At 45.7% G+C, this 12,813-nt stretch overlaps 1 protein-coding gene across 2 annotated transcripts in view; it reads right to left on the bottom strand.

Annotated features, from left to right (window-relative positions):
* LOC142699081 (EGF domain-specific O-linked N-acetylglucosamine transferase-like) overlaps window positions 1-12,813 on the bottom strand; it is a 51,228-nt gene that overhangs the window by 26,168 nt on the left and 12,247 nt on the right. The gene's annotated exons all lie outside the window — the stretch shown is intronic.

Genomic DNA, 12,813 nt, shown 5'->3' with positions numbered 1-12,813 from the left:
AGAAAGTACATTGGGCTCAGGTCCAGAAAGAAAGCAGAGTCTTGGAAAGTTTAAAAACCCTTCTTGAATCTGGCAGAAAACTCAGCAGGAGTCAGCGTATCAATGCCGATCCAGAGTTGGTCAAGCTGTTAAGGCAGAGAAAACGGCTATTCATAGGGAAGGGTCAGCTATACAGACGCACTCTAGATCCAATCACTTATGAACGTGTGAATCAGATTGTGGTGCCCCGGCAGGACGCCAGCATAGTCCTCGAAGCTTACCACGACCAGTCTGGTCATTTTGGGTGTCAAAAGACTGAAGCCACTATAAGAAGACGGTTCTTCTGGATTGGAATGAGAGAGGACATTGAAAAATGCTGTCGAGAATGTACTTCTTGTGCAGTGAGCCGACGAGAGCAATCTGGTCAGAAAGCACCACTACATCCTATTGTGAGTCATAAGCCGCTGGAATTAGTTGCACTTGACCATGTGAAGCTGGAGCCAAGCAGAACTGGGTTCACCCATGCTCTGACCATCATTGACCATTACACAAAGTTTGTTGTAGCAATGCCCGTGAGGGATTTGACAGCCAATACCACAGCTGAAGTCTTCTGGAAAACCTTTGCTCTACCTTGTGGATATCCTAAACAGATTTTGACGGACCAAGGGTCTGCGTTTGAGTCACAATTATTTCAAGAGTTGTGCACCCTCTATGGCTGTAAGAAGTTAAGAACAACTGCGTACCATCCACAATGCAATGGACTCTGCGAAAGAATGAACAAGACACTGATAGGAATGCTGAAAACTGTGCCTACTCATCGAAGAGCGGATTGGCCCATTCTGATTCCAGAGCTAACTTATTTGTACAACAAAACTGTCCATTGTTCCACCGGATACACTCCATACTTCCTGATGTTTGGTCGTCAAGGCAAACTACCGTCTGATATAGCTATGGAAGTTCAAGTCAGCGATACCATCAATCCACTACCACGGACAGACTGGGTAGCAGACCATCAGCGTCGCCTGAATGAAGCCAATGAAATGGTTGAGAACCGGATGAAAATCGTACGTCAGAGACAAGAGGAGGACTATAATTGCAATGCCAACGCCGAACCTTTGAAAGTTGGGGATCGAGTCTGGTTAAAGAAGAACCACAGAACCAGCAAGCTAGATGACTATTGGGAACCAAGGCCGTACACTGTGAAAGCCATTCCTCATCCAGAAATAGAAATCTACGAGATTGGAAAAGAAAACGTAGAGAGTACCAAGGTGGTACACCGTAATCAGCTGAAACTTTGCCTGTTGAAGGATTCTAGAGAGGAAACCATTCCAGATGAGACACTCTCTGAGGGAAGACTGGAGTCCCCCATGGAAAATGAAGGTAACTTGTTCCCGTTTGGCTGGCTTTTCGGTCCTTGGATGCAACTAGGTGTCCCACAAGTTGTCCCTAGCCAAAGTGTGCCGATTGAGTCCCACCCAGAAGTTGTTCCGAGCTGCTGTGAACTAATTGACTCTCAGCCCCCTACTACTTGTGATCCTCCTAGAAGGTCAGAGAGAGCCACCAAAGGTAAAATGCCTGAACGATACTGTGACTGAATAGACATGTTTATGCTACAGACTATTTCTATGGATCCCTATAGTTACATATGACCCCCCAGTTGGCTGATGCAACCTTGATTTAATTTTTGAGACCCAGAGACTGTCCTGGACTTTATTTTGAAACCCAAGTTGCGCACGTTGCGCCACATCTCTATTGAGTCTATTGAAGTGCAGCGCAAGGATTGTCGGCTGTACCATGCGCCTTGCAAATGGCGGCAGAAAATGTCTTGCCATATGGACGTTGTTGCCGGATATATTGAGAGACACTCGTTTTACAGTATTGCCTTAATATTTTTGCCTTTCAGGAATGCACTACGGACATTTGCCGTTATGATGCACAGTTTACCTTTGATATGTGAATATGTTATATTGCATATTTTTGTCCCATTTTCGTTGCAGGAGAGACAGTGTCGGGGATGACCCTGATTTTACCGGGGACGTATGTGATACCCAGGAAAATTGCTGTTTATTTACTGTCATTGTACTGTTGCTTTAGTATGCAGGTTTTAATGTGCTTTATTCTGTAATCATGGTTGGTACTGAATTTACTTCCCTATATGACTCAGCAGAAACATAAATGGGCTGTTTCACCTTAAGATGTATTCTCCAGAGAGAGGGGAGGGGTGTAGCTAGCTGAGACAGAGGAACAAACTTCACCAAGCGCAGCAGTGTGGAGCAGAGGAGTGCAGCAGTGTGGAGCAGAGGAGTGCAGAATTGAGGAGAAGTGTGCAGCAGCGTGCAGGCAGAGGAGAGCAGACAAGTCAGTGTCTGAAGTTGTATTCAGTGAGATGCTGCAGCAGCCATGTGGAACTGAGAGGAATTCTGTGAGAGGATCAGCAGCAGCCATGTGGAAGTGAAAGGAGTGCAGGTCAGTGTGTGTTGCATGTGGTACAGAAGCCAGACAAGGAGCTTGGACACTACTGAGAGTGCCTAGAGCAAAGCAAGGAGCTTGCACACAGCCTAGAATCCCCAAGTGACACCAGTCCTCTGTGATAGTGCAACTGGATTGGGACAGTCAGCAGCGCACCTTCCAGCACAGTATAGGTTAGAAAGAGGAGCAGAACACAGAGCACACTTGGAGGAATTACAGACAGAGTCAGGGAGGTGAAGCAGGTACCACCATTTGCAATACCCTGTGATATGTTTATACTACTTAAAGACATTGCCTCTGTAACAAAAGTAACCACCAAGCATATTGTGCCCAGTAAAATTACTGTGAAAGTTTATTGAACCCTGTCTCTTGGAACATCCTTATTTCGGGGTACACCACATAACATCCCAGGGGACAGAGAACAGTGTATCCCACAAGCACCACTTATTTCACTAGTTCTGCGGCCCGAGGAGCAGGAGAGAGAAAGTGCGCCACCGTGACCAAAGGGCGTGCATACCAACTTCAGCTCAGAGAGCCCCTCCCACCGCGACTCGCCGCCCGCGTTACCACACATAGTGATGTATTCTGCAGATTATTACACCACTGACCTCTCTGGAGAGCTGCAGAACATTGCTCTGTCCTCTCTACCTCCTGACAGATACATAGTTATGTATTCTGCAGATTATTACACCACTGACCTCTCTGGAGATCTGCAGAACATAGCTCTCTTCTCTCTACCTCCTGACAGATACATAGTGATATATTCTGCAGATTTTTACACCACTAACCTCTCTAGAGATCTGCAGAACATTGTTCCTCTACCTCCTGACAGATACATAGTGATATATTCTGCAGATTATTACACCACTGACCTCTCTAGAGATCTGCAGAACATTGCTATGTCCTCTCTACCTGTTGATAGATACATAGTGATATATTCTGCACATTATTACACCACCGACCTCTCTAGAGATCTGCAGAACATTGCTCCTCTACCTCCTGACAGATACATAGTGCTATATTCTGAAGATTTTTACACCACTGACCTCTCTGGAGATCTGCAGAACATTGCTCCTCTACCTCCTGACAGATACATAGTGATATATTCTGCAGATTACACCACTGACCTCTCTGGAGATCTGCAGAACATTGCTCTGTCCTCTCTACCTGTTGATAGATACATAGTGATATATTCTGCAGATTATTACACCACTGACCTCTCTAGAGATCTGAAGAACATTGCTCTCTCCTCTCTACCTCCTGACAGATACATAGTGATATATTCTGCAGATTATTACACCAATGACCTCTCTAGAGATCTGCAGAACATTGCTCTCTCTACCTACTGACAGATACATAGTGATATATTCTGAAGATTATTACACCACTGACCTCTCTAGAGATCTGCAGAACATTGCTCCTCTACCTCCTGACAGATATATAGTGATATATTCTGCAGATTATTACACCACTGACCTCTCTGGAGATCTGCAGAACATTGCTCCTCTACCTCCTAACAGATACATAGTGATATATTCTGTAGATTATTACACCACTGACCTATCTAGAGATCTGCAGAACATTGCTCCTCTACCTCCTGACAGATACATAGTGATATATTCTGCAGATTATTACACCACTGACCTCTCTGGAGATCTGCAGAACATTGCTCTGTCCTCTCTACCTGTTGATAGATACATAGTGATATATTCTGCAGATTATTACACCACTGACCTCTCTGGAGATCTGCTGAACATTGCTCCTCTACATCCTGACAGATACATAGTGATATATTCTGCGGATTATTACACCACTGACCTCTCTGGAGAGCTGCAGAACATTGCTCTGTCCTCTCTACCTCCTGACAGATACATAGTTATGTATTCTGCAGATTATTACACCACTGACCTCTCTGGAGATCTGCAGAACATTGCTCCTCTACCTCCTGACAGATACATAGTGATATATTCTGCAGATTATTACACCACTAACCTCTCTAGAGATCTGCTGAACATTGCTCCCCTACCTCCTGACAGATACATAGTGATATATTCTGTAGATTATTACACCACTGACCTCTCTGGAGATCTGCAGAACATTGTTCCTCTACCTCCTGACAGATACATAGTGATATATTCTGCAGATTTTTACACCACTAACCTCTCTAGAGATCTGCAGAACATTGTTCCTCTACCTCCTGACAGATACATAGTGATATATTCTGCAGATTATTACACCACTGACCTCTCTAGAGATCTGCAGAACATTGCTATGTCCTCTCTACCTGTTGATAGATACATAGTGATATATTCTGCAGATTATTACACCACTGACCTCTCTAGAGATCTGCAGAACATTGCTATGTCCTCTCTACCTGTTGATAGATACATAGTGATATATTCTGCACATTATTACACCACCGACCTCTCTAGAGATCTGCAGAACATTGCTCCTCTACCTCCTGACAGATACATAGTGCTATATTCTGAAGATTTTTACACCACTGACCTCTCTGGAGATCTGCAGAACATTGCTCCTCTACCTCCTGACAGATACATAGTGATATATTCTGCAGATTACACCACTGACCTCTCTGGAGATCTGCAGAACATTGCTCTGTCCTCTCTACCTGTTGATAGATACATAGTGATATATTCTGCAGATTATTACACCACTGACCTCTCTAGAGATCTGAAGAACATTGCTCTCTCCTCTCTACCTCCTGACAGATACATAGTGATATATTCTGCAGATTATTACACCAATGACCTCTCTAGAGATCTGCAGAACATTGCTCTCTCTACCTCCTGACAGATACATAGTGATATATTCTGAAGATTATTACACCACTGACCTCTCTAGAGATCTGCAGAACATTGCTCCTCTACCTCCTGACAGATATATAGTGATATATTCTGCAGATTATTACACCACTGACCTCTCTGGAGATCTGCAGAACATTGCTCCTCTACCTCCTAACAGATACATAGTGATATATTCTGTAGATTATTACACCACTGACCTATCTAGAGATCTGCAGAACATTGCTCCTCTACCTCCTGACAGATACATAGTGATATATTCTGCAGATTATTACACCACTGACCTCTCTGGAGATCTGCAGAACATTGCTCTGTCCTCTCTACCTGTTGATAGATACATAGTGATATATTCTGCAGATTATTACACCACTGACCTCTCTGGAGATCTGCTGAACATTGCTCCTCTACATCCTGACAGATACATAGTGATATATTCTGCGCATTATTACACCACTGACCTCTCTAGAGATCTGCAGAATATTGCTCTGTCCTCCCTACCTGTTGATAGATACATAGTGATATATTCTGCAGATTATTACACCACTGACCTCCCTAGACATCTGCAGAACATTGCGCTGTCCTCTCTACCTGTTGACAGATACATAGTGATATATTCTGCAGATTATTACACCACCGACCTCTCTAGAGATCTGCAGAACATTGCTCCTCTACCTCCTGACAGATACATAGTGATATATTCTGCAGATTATTACACCACTGACTTCTCTAGAAATCTGCAGAACATTCCTATCTCCTCTCTACCTCCTGCCAGATATAAAGTGATATATTCTGCAGATTATTACACCACTGATCTCTCTAAAGATCTGCAGAACATTCCTCTCTCCTCTCTACCTCCTGCCAGATACATAGTGATATATTCTGCAGATTATTACACCACTGACTTCTCTGGAGATCTGCAGAACATTGCTCCTCTACCTCCTGACAGATACATAGTTATGTATTCTGCAGAATATTACACCACTGACCTCTCTGGAGATCTGCAGAACATTGCTCTGTCCTCTCTTCCTCCTGACAGATATATAGTGATATATTCTGCAGATTATTACACCACTGACCTCTCTGGAGATCTGCAGAACATTATTCCTCTACCTCCTGACAGATAAATAGTGATATATTCTGCAGATTATTACACCACTGACCTCTCTAAAGATCTGCAGAACATTCCTCTCTCCTCTCTACCTCCTGCCAGATACATAGTGATGTAATCTGCAGAATATTACACCACTGACCTCTCTGTAGATCTGCAGAACATTGCTCCTCTACCTCCTGACAGATACATAGTGATATATTCTGCAGATTATTACACCACTGACCTCTCTGGAGATCTGCAGAACATTGCTCTGTCCTCTCTACCTCCTGACAGATACATAGTGATATATTCTGCAGATTATTACACCACTGACTTCTCTGGAGAGCTGCAGAACATTGCTCTGTCCTCCCTACTTCCTGACAGATACATAGTGATATATTCTGCAGATTATTACACCACTGACCTCTCTGGAGATCTGCAGAACATTGCTCTGTCCTCTCTACCTCCTGACAGATACATAGTGATATATTCTGCAGATTATTACACCACTGACATCTCTGGAGATCTGCAGAACATTGCTCCTCTACCTCCTGACAGATACATAGTGATATATTCTGCAGATTATTAAACCACTGACATCTCTGGAGATCTGCAGAACATTGCTCCTCTACCTCCTGAAAGATACATAGTGATATATTCTGCAGATTATTACACCACTGACATCTCTAGGGATCTGCAGAACATTGCTCCTCTACAACCTGACAAATACATAGTGATATATTCTGCAGATTATTACACCACTGACCTCTCTGGAGATCTGCAGAACTTTGTTCTGTCCTCTCTACCTCCTGACAGATACACAGTGATATATTCTGCAGATTATGACACCACTGACCTCTCTAGAGATCTGCAGAACATTGCTCCTCTACCTCCTGACAGATACACAGTGATATATTCTGCAGATTATTATACCACTGACCTCTCTAGAGATCTGCAGAACATTGCTCCTCTACCTCCTGACAGATATATAGTGATATATTCTGCAGATTATTACACCACTGACCTCTCTGGAGATCTGCAGAACATCGCTCCTCTACCTCCTGACAGATACACAGTGATATATTCTGCAGATTATTACACCACTGACCTCTCTAGAGATCTGCAGCACATTGCTCCTCTACCTCCTGACAGATACATAGTGATATATTCTGCGGATTATTACACCACTGACCTCTCTAGAGATCTGCAGAACATTGCTCCTCTACCTCCTAACAGATACATAGTGATATATTCTGTAGATTATTACACCACTGACCTATCTAGAGATCTGCAGAACATTGCTCCTCTACCTCCTGACAGATACATAGTGATATATTCTGCAGATTATTACACCACTGACCTCTCTGGAGATCTGCAGAACATTGCTCTGTCCTCTCTACCTGTTGATAGATACATAGTGATATATTCTGCAGATTATTACACCACTGACCTCTCTAGAGATCTGCAGAACATTGCTCCTCTACCTCCTGACAGATAAATAGTGATATATTCTGCAGATTATTACACCACTGACCTCTCTGGAGATCTGCAGAACATTGCTCTGCCCTCTCTACCTGTTATTAGATACATAGTGATATATTCTGCAGATTATTACACCACTGACCACTCTGGAGATCTGCAGAATATTGCTCTGTCCTCCCTACCTGTTAATAGATACCTAGTGATATATTCTGCAGATTATTACACAACTGACTTCTCTAGGGATCTGCAGAACATTGCTCCTCTACATCCTGACAGATACACAGTGATATATTCTGCAGATTAATACACCTATGACTTTTCCACACCCTTATGATCCCTGTAGATAAAAGGCTCCCTGGATAAATTCCCCAATATATATGTAACACCTTCAGAGAAAGCATTGTGTATAGAGGATGCTGCAGTTAATGTCAAGCAGGGACTCACATCAACAGACATTAGCACCTCTTCTTCTGAAGTGCAGTGGACTACATGTCCCAGCAACACTTGCTTCTCTATACCCCTGCAGCCTAGGACAGGAGCAGGAGAGGGGAGCACTGATTGGCTGAGCAGGGGCTTGTGGGACAAGGCTGGGCAGGGAGGAGAGACAGTGGCCATTTTTGGGAGAGACACATAGTCAGGAGATAGGGAGACTGTGAGTGCATTGCAGAGAGTAGAGAGTCCTGCACTGGGGCACACAGCACAGAGACCCAGAGACAGTCCTGACAGCCCAGCAGCTCACTGTATGAGAGGAAGAAATGCTGCAGCAGCATCCCCTCTGCAAAACAGCCTGATTCCAGGGAGGTTCCCTGCTCTGCAGCACTGGAGGATTTTGCCTGCCACTCCATTGTCTTCCACGCGTCTGAACGCTGCGGCCCCGACCTGGATCCCGGGGAAATATCATCTTTGCTGCAAGAAGTAGTGAGTACACATTGCTGGAACTTATTGTGCTGATATTGAGGACTTAGTGAGAGAACTGTTCTTGAGAAGAATTCCAGTAATTAAGTGCACCAACGGTTACAGAAAAGCGCACCAACGTCCGCGGCAACAGGGCCCCAACGTTTGCACTGTGTTCATTGCATTACTGCAGCCAATAGTAACATTATAATGTGACAGTAACAGTATAAGCACGTGCCGGCTATTACCAGCAGTATAAGTGCGTGACGGCTATTACCAGCAGTATAAGCGCGTGCCGGCTATCACCAGCAGTATAAGCGCGTGCCGGCTATCACCAGCAGTATAATCGCGTGCCGGCTATCACCAGCGGTATAAGCGCGTGCCGGCTATCACCAGCAGTATAATCGCGTGCCGGCTATCACCAGCGGTATAAGCGCGTGCCGGCTATCACCAGCAGTATAAGCGGGTGCCGGCTATCGCCAGCGGTATAAGCGTGTGCCGGCTATCACCAGCAGTATAAGCGAGTGCCGGCTATCACCAGCAGTATAAGCGCGTGCCGGCTATCACCAGCAGTATAAGCGCGTGCCGGCTATCACCAGCAGTATAAGCGCGTGTCGGCTATAGCCAGCGGTATAAGCGTGTGCCGGCTATCACCAGCAGTATAAGCGAGTGCCGGCTATCACCAGCAGTATAAGCGCGTGCCGGCTATCACCAGCAGTATAAGCGCATGCCGGCTATCACCAGCAGTACAAGCGTGTGCCGGCTATCACCAGCAGTATAAGCGCGTGCCCAAGGGCGTAGCTAAAGGCTCATGGGTCCCGATGCAAAAATTCTAACTGCCCCCCCCCCGCAAACCTCTCATGGCCGACGGTCCGCAGCTTTCAGCTGCATCGCTGGGTCTCCTAAGTGACCCAACAATGCAGCACTAGCAGCCGGGAGCGTCACTAAGGCTGGGTTCACACACCCTATTTACGGACGTAATTCGGGCGTTTTAGCATTGAATTACGTCCGAAAATGCGGCTCAAAAGCGTTGGCAAACATCTGCCCATTCATTTGAATGGGTCTTACGATGTTCTGTGCAGACGGTCATTATTTTTTACGCGCCAAAAGGCGGCGCATAAAAAAGACGCCCGCGTCAAAGAAGTGCCTGTCACTTCTTCATATGTAAATGGAGCCGTTTTCCATGGACTCCTTAGAAAAACAGCTCCAATTACGTCCGTAATGGACGCAGCTAAAGACGCCTGCACATGCCATTACGGCTGAAATTACGGTGCTGTTTTCTCCTGAAACCAGCACCGTAATTTCAGCCGTAACAGACGCTGCCGTGTGAACATACCCTCAGGGCTTCAAATGTCAGGGAAATGGCCCCAATACATATGTGTCCGCCCCAAAAAAAGTGTGTATATGAGACAGCATAGCATATCTATAGCACTACGACCCTATAAACTATGGATAGGATTAGATACAGTGGCTCAGCAGACAGTATCACACATGATAGGATTAGATACAGTGGCTCAGAAGGCAGTATCACACATGATAGGATTAGATACAGTGGCCCAGCAGACAGTATCACACATGATAGGATTAGATACAGTGGCTCAGCAGACAGTACCACACATGATAGGATTAGATACAGTGGCTCAGCAGACAGTACCACACATGATAGGATTAGATACAGTGGCTCAGAAGGCAGTATCACACATGATCGGATTAGATATAGGGCCCAGCAGACAGTATCACACAAGATACGATTAGATACAGGGCCCAGCAGACAGTATCACACATGATTGGATTAGATACAGGGCCCAGCTCGCTGACATTGCGTTTCCAGCGCTGGACCCAGGAAAGGTAACAATAATAATTTTGCTTCTTTATGTGTTACTGATTATTTTTGTGTGTTTGTGTTTTTTTTACAGGTTCGGTTGTTGGACTTCGGATTCGAGGACTTCAATGACGGTGTTTTTTTTATTCTCAATAAAATAGTTAATGAGGGTTGTTTTTTTATTTCAATAAAATATTTTTTCTATGTGCTTGTATCTTTTTAAACTTTATTATCACCGCCTTAGTAATGGCCGCTGGCTGATTGACAACCTCCATTACTAAGGCGAGGCTTAATGTTAGCAGGTGCAGAGGCTACACTAACCCCCATTATTACCCCGGTACCCACCACCACCAGGAGTACTGGGAAGAGCCGGGTACGAACCAGTACCCAACCATCTGTAGTGACGGGCAGGCACCGGGGTGGCCGCAGGCTGGTAGTATTAGGCTGGGGAAGGCCAAAAACAGTGGCCCTTCCCACCCTTGTAATGCTGCCTGCTGCTGCTGTGTTGTATCTGGCTGGTTATGAAAATTGGGGGGGACCCCACATCGTTCTTTCCAATTATTATTATTTTTTATTTTTTTTTAAATGACGTGGGGTCCCCCCATTTTTCATAACCAGCTAGATACAATAAAGCAGCAGCAGCCTAGCATCACCAGGGTAGGAAGGGCCACTGTTTTTGGCCTTTCCCCTCCTGATAATACCAGCCTGCGGCCGCCCCAGTGGCCGACCATCACTACAGATGGTCAAGTACTGGATCGTACCCGGCTCTTCCCAGCACCCCTGGTGGCGGTGGGTACCGGGGTAATAAAGGGGGTTAGTGTTAGCCTCTGCATCGGCTAACACTAAGCCGCGCCTTAGCAATGGATGCTGTCAATCAGCCGGCGGCCATTACTAAGGCGGTAGTAATATAGTTTAAAAAAAAACACAAAGACATAGAAAAAATATTTTATTGAAATAAAAAAAAAAAACACACAGCCCTCATTAACCATTTTATTGATAATAAAAAAAAAAGTTGTCATCGAAGTAGTCCTGGAATCCGACGTAGTCCAACGACCGAACCTGTAAGAAAACACACAAGAAAAACGATTAGTAACACATGTGTTAGGCTTAGATACAGGGCCCATGTGTGATACTGTCTGTGGGACCCTGTATCTAAGCCTACCACAACGTAGGCTTAGATACAGGGTCCAGCAGACAGTAATCTTATACAGTATAAGATTACTGTGTACTGGGGCCCTGTATCTAAACCTACAGTGTGGTAGGCTTAGATACAGGGCCCATAAGACAGGATCACACATGGGCCATGTATCTAAGCCTACCATGTGATTGGCTTATATACAGGGCAAATCAGACAGGATCACACATGGGCCATGTATCTAAGCCTACCATGTGATTGGCTTAGATACAGGGCCCAGCAGACAGGATCACACAATCTGTGATCCTGTCTCATGGGCCCCCTAAGCCTGCTACATCGTAGGCTTAGGGGTTGTGAAGTCCCTAAACATTGATGGCCTATCCTCAGGATAGGCCATCAATAGCTGATGTGTCTCCCGGGACCCGCCAATCAGCTGTTTTGAAGGGGCCGCAGCACTCGTACGAGAACTGCTTCCCCTTAATTTCACTACTCGCTCACACTGTGAATCGCCGACACGGATTCACAGTGTGACCGGAATGAAGTGACAGGAATGAAGGGGAGCAGCTCTCGTACGAGTGCTGCGGCCCCTTCAAAACAGCTGATTGGCGGGACCCGGGAGTCGGACCCTGCCAGTAAGGGCTAACCTTACCTTCCTCTTCGGCCGCGGCGGGAGTTCTGTCGTCTCGATGCTGTGCGCGGCGCATAGCGCTGTGACGTAATGCGCTGCGCACAGCGCTTGACGTCAGGACCTCCGCTGCGATCCGGAACCAGGAAGGTAAGTAAAGTATGTTACTATAGTAACAGGGGCCCGCGGCCCGAGTTACTATAGTAACTTTTTATTGATGTGGTGCGGGGGGCCATGGGCCCCCTGGCTTCGGGGCCCGGTCGCAATTGCGACCGCTGTGACCCCTATAGCTACGCCAGTGCGCGTGCCGGCTATCACCAGCAGTATAAGCGCGTGCCGGCTATCACCAGCAGTATAAGTGTGGGTGAGTGATCATTATCCTGTGTGGGTCACTGATATACTGTATATGTTTGGTAAAGACAGTATCCTAACCCTTTGTTATCCCCATAACCAGAGGCGCAGCTATGTTCTCCAGCACCCGGGGCAAAGATTCAG

The sequence above is a fragment of the Rhinoderma darwinii genome, unplaced genomic scaffold (genome assembly GCF_050947455.1).
Source record: "Rhinoderma darwinii isolate aRhiDar2 unplaced genomic scaffold, aRhiDar2.hap1 Scaffold_127, whole genome shotgun sequence".
NCBI classification, from domain to species: domain Eukaryota; kingdom Metazoa; phylum Chordata; class Amphibia; order Anura; family Rhinodermatidae; genus Rhinoderma; species Rhinoderma darwinii.
The sequence above is the reverse complement of the archived record's forward strand: the minus strand, read 5'-3'. Positions and strand labels throughout refer to the sequence as shown.